We start from the raw sequence: 5000 nt of genomic DNA on the forward strand, positions 1-5000 counted from the left end.
ATCTTCAGTGCATATTGAGCTATTCCAGTAGCATCAGATGACCAGCATACAATTAACTTCGTGCTTGCAAGTGTTCTTGGTATGCCGATTGTAGCATACTTATACAATCAACAAACAAAAAAACATGCTCTTGACCTTCCATCCAACCAACCACTGCTGGAGACAGCTATTCTGTAGTAGCTAGACAGTTTCTCTATCCATCAACCCGGCCCACCATAAGTTTTGGCATTACTGACAGATGTTCAAACGAGACACCGACAGCAGCAAAGGACTAGAACTCGATCTGCCTCGGCTCCAAGAGGTACCTGGAAAGTATTACAGTATCAAATCTATCTGGGAAAAGATAATTTAACTAAAATACCACAGTAATATATGTAGACTAGAAATGGTCTGTGATATATGTAGACAAGAAATGGTCTGGCTGTTGTAAGCAAGGCCGTCCCCACCCCCAGACTACTGGCCTTGGAGTGACTGCCCCAAGGCCTTCTTGCTCAGAGGCCCTATTCTCTGAGCAAGAAGGCCTTGGGGCAGTCACTCCAAGGCCAGTAGTCTGGGGGTGGGGACGGCCTTGCTTACAACAGCCAGACCATTTCTAGTCTACATATATCACAGACCATTTCTAGTCTACATATATTTCTGCGGTAGTTTAGTTAAATTATCTTTTCCCAGACAGATTTGATACTGTAATACTTTCCAGGTACCTCTTGGAGCCGAGGCAGATCGAGTTCTAGTCCTTTGCTGCTGTCGGTGTCTCGTTTGAACATCTGTCAGTGATGCCAAGACATCAGAATAACTTATGGTGGGCCGGGTTGATGGATAGAGAAACTGTCTCGCTACTACAGAATAGCTGTCTGCAGCAGTGGTTGGTTGGATGGAAGGTCAAGAGCGTGTTTTTTTGTTTGTTGATTGTGGTTTGCTTGCTCATCCGTTTTACCTGTTAAGACATATGTGCACTTATATGCACCTATTGTTTATTTGTACCTTGCTTGTCTTAACCATTGATTTCTTGTTTGTTTTGTTGGATTTATTTTGATTCACACATTAGCTTAAGTTTGTATACTCCTAGCTACTGTTGGGCTTATTTAATACGCTTTAGTAAGTAAGGTCCGTACCCTTCATCATATAGTTGTTTTCCTGCAGATTGTCACTCTCGACAGATAGCGCCATGGTCGAATCCATATACCCGCTCTACCCTTTTCTGGTGGGTAGTGTGAATGTTCAGCACCACCACTCCGTTGTTGTAGCTGGAGTAAATGATTGATTGATTATTTGAAATTTTCTGCTGCGTCAACAGCTAAGGTCATTAACGGCGAACACCTTGTTAGATTAAAATGTTAAAATATTTAAAACGTGAAAAAATTATCAATAAATGACTTGTAGATAACAATAAATATTATATTAATCAAAACATAAATATTATGCTCTAGATTTATGAAAATAGTACATAAACTGTATGATTAATTATATTTTATTGAAAATATTAGTCTCCCAAACGAAACTAACAAGACCTATGTCACAATCCTCCCCAAATACATTTTTCAATATATATGGGGAAAACAAGTACATACATCTTTTCACTACATGTGCGACCGTTAATGGCTCTTGGCATTCCTCGCTGCGTGCTTCACTTTTAGCCATCATAGGCCCATTAGTCAAAGTTGTGTGACCGATTCTCAGCCTTGTTAACACAACTTCTACTTGTCAGTTCGGATGGATGCTGGTCACCCAACTGCCAAGGTCATCTCTAATCTCTCGCAGTTTGTTTCTAGAGGTATGCCTCCATTGTTTCCTTCATTTATCGATAAGGCAACTCCTGATGCCGGGTTTCAAGTCGGTGTGTTGGAGAGAAAAACCTGCATCACAGGGCTGAGGAGCAGTTGCCTTGGCCTTCCGATCAGCTCGATCACTCCCACTAACACCAACATGTGCTGGCACCCAACACAGAGTTATCTTTTTACATGCTGACATCAGTGCAAGCCAGTCTTGAACCTTCCTCACCACTGGATATGATAAGCTTATGCTCATGACAGCTTGCAAGGCACTATGAGTCACAATATATTACAATAGAATGGTTCGTAAGATCTCTAGTCATCTTGACTGCTGCAAGGATGGTATGTAACTCTGCAGTGAAGATCGAGGGTGCTTGAGAAAGACTACCAAATGCAGTGTTTCTTCTGCTCCCTGCTGCAAAGCCCACACCATTTTCAGATTTCGAACCATGTGTATATATTGCATCTGATCCTTGATACTTGGAAGTTTGTTGAAGAAATCTCTCACCGACTTCTGCTTCGGATTTCTCTCTTTTCCCAATTCCGACCAAATCCAGCTATGCTTGATTGGTCCAACGTGGGAATTAGGGAGTTCCAACAGTCCAAAACTTAGTGAGATTTGAATTAAGATTTTCCACAGGATTCCTCATTCTCCTGCCATAGGATCGACTATACTCAAGGGTTTCATTGTTTAATGTGGGGCACCCATGTAAGCCCTGAGTCAAAAATTAGAACGAAGTACTTCACCTCTTGGACAAATTGCAGTGAGTTTGCTCGTAAATAGAGGGAAGGATAGAACTTTCCTCGTTTGTGGAAATGCATAGCCATGGCCTTGCTTGGAGAAAACCTGATCCCATGGTATGTTGCCCACTACACGACCTGATATATTGCTGTCTGCATGTATCCTTGCACATCCTGAACAGTACAGTGTAAAGTCATCCACACAGATTTCAAGAGAAAGCATAAATATCGTTTACGATGTCTTTTATAGCAATGGCAAACAGGGTCACACTTAAGACACTCCCTTGTGGGACCCCTACCAGCTGATCTTCCGGGTTAGAGAAACTGTTTCCTGCCCTCACTCTAAACTTTTTGTCAGCAAGGAAGCTTTGCATGAAGGTAGTTAATGCTCCTCTTAAACTAATGTCATACAACTTCATGAGTATGCCATGTTTTCCAAGTGGTATTATAAGCCTTTTCAAAGTCAAAGAAGACTGCTAACATATGACGTCGCTGTGTAGATTTATTCTGTATAGCAGTTTCCATCCTCACAAGTGCATCTGTGGTCGATCTCAATTTTGTAAATCCATATTGATATGGGGTCAGCACGTTTTCCTTTTCTAGCAGCCATATCAGCCTGAAGTTTACCATTTTCTCCATCAGCTGCAAGATGCAGCTGGTGAGACAAATTGGCCTGTAATTCCCTGGTGTGGAAGCATCCTTGCCATGTTTGGGGACAAGAATGATTATAGCTTCTTTCCATGTGGATGACACTGTGCCCTACCTATAGCTTCTATTGAATAAGTCCGGTGAGGTATTATTTGGTATGGAATATCATCACTACCTGGGGCAGTCTTACGGTAGAGCTGCAAGGCAGAGTCCATCACCTTGCGCAGAAATGGCAAGTTGTATGGAAGTTCTGCTGGAGTCTTACTGAAGAACGACACTGGGTATTGTTCCTGTTCAGCCTGAAGAGTAGAGAATCGGGAAATGTAAGTTGCTCCAGAGATCTCTGCCATGGATTTAACTAGTTCATTTGCAACACCCTTTTTGTCTGTGAGGGTTATGCCATCTATCTTCAGAGCAGGTGGTGACATGGATGTGCTCTATCCAGCGATCTTACACACCTTGTCCCATACCCATGCTAAGGGGTCCCAGAGATAATTACCTCCTTTAGCACTAGTCTGATCTTGGCTCGGGTCTTTTTATAATTAATCAAGATTACATCGCTGCCTTAATGCAGCTTTTCTTGCTCTGACAGCTTGTTGGCATTCATCAGACCTCCATGGTAAGAGAGGACGACGGTACTGCCCACTATTGGAAATAAATGTTTCTGCTGCAAGGTGAACTTGTGATGTGAAGTGATAAGCAGCATCTTGAACATACTAGGAATCATTCTCAGATCCTTGCAATAGTGCAGTTGATCTAAAAAGATTCCAGTCCTTATGTTCAAGTCGCCATATCTGCACTCCATTGGCTGGAATACCATTCACTCTCTCCAAAAGTACTGGAAAATGGTCACTTCCATGTAAGTCTTCCATGACCTGCCAAGTAAAATTCAACTGTGGATCAGATAAACCAACTGACAGGTCAATATAGAAGAATGTCCCAGTTTGAATTTGGAAGTCCATGGGTGTGTCACTATTCAGTAAAATTGCATCTACTTTTGGGAACAAGGACTCCAAGGCCCTTCCTCGAATGTCTCCCCAGAGGTGATGCCGACCAATTAAATTTCCCAAAAGTAGAAATGGATGAGGTAAGTGCCCAAGTAGATCTTCCAAATCATCTATGTTGAGATTATATGGAGGAAGGTAGATGGATGCAACAGTGTAAGGTCGTGTCAAGCCTATTCTCACAGCCTTCACTTGCAGTGTCGTCTGCAGGTGGATGGACTGGAAGGGAATACCCTGACTTACCATCACTGCTACTCCTCCATGAGGTCCATTATCAAAGGTTCCATAATGGGCTTCAACTTGGAATCCTCTCAGGTCTTAATCTCTTGTAGACATGCACAAAATGGGTTACATGAAGTTATCGGATGTTGCAGTTCTTCCCCTTTTGCATGAATTCCCTGACAGATCCATTGGGTTAGGGTATCCAGTTCTTCAGATTGACAAACTACCTCTTCCTAAGGTGTTTAACAGCAACTGTGGTTAAGGCCTGCCCCACACCTTTAGGCTGTCCCTTTCCAGCATCATGAGAGTACCATTTGAAGGGTTTACCTGTGAAACTGGTGTCCACAGACTTCCTTTGGACAGGTTCAAGATTTCTTTGCCTGGGCAAAGGACAGAACTGAGCCTTTGGTTTAGGAGCATTCCGTCTACCAGCAGAGGCCCCTGTGGATGTGGTGGCAGCTGGAACCATCACCGCTGAGGCCTGCAGAGCCCTGCTTAAATGCTGCAAAGACCCCATTTTGGAAGGAGTCTTTTGAACAGGCTCAGGATTCCTTTGTCCGGGCAAAGGGTGTATCTGAGCATTTGCTTCAGGGGCATTCTGCCTAGCAGCAGAGGC

The sequence above is a fragment of the Penaeus chinensis genome, chromosome 11, assembly GCF_019202785.1.
Source record: "Penaeus chinensis breed Huanghai No. 1 chromosome 11, ASM1920278v2, whole genome shotgun sequence".
Lineage (NCBI taxonomy): Eukaryota > Metazoa > Arthropoda > Malacostraca > Decapoda > Penaeidae > Penaeus > Penaeus chinensis.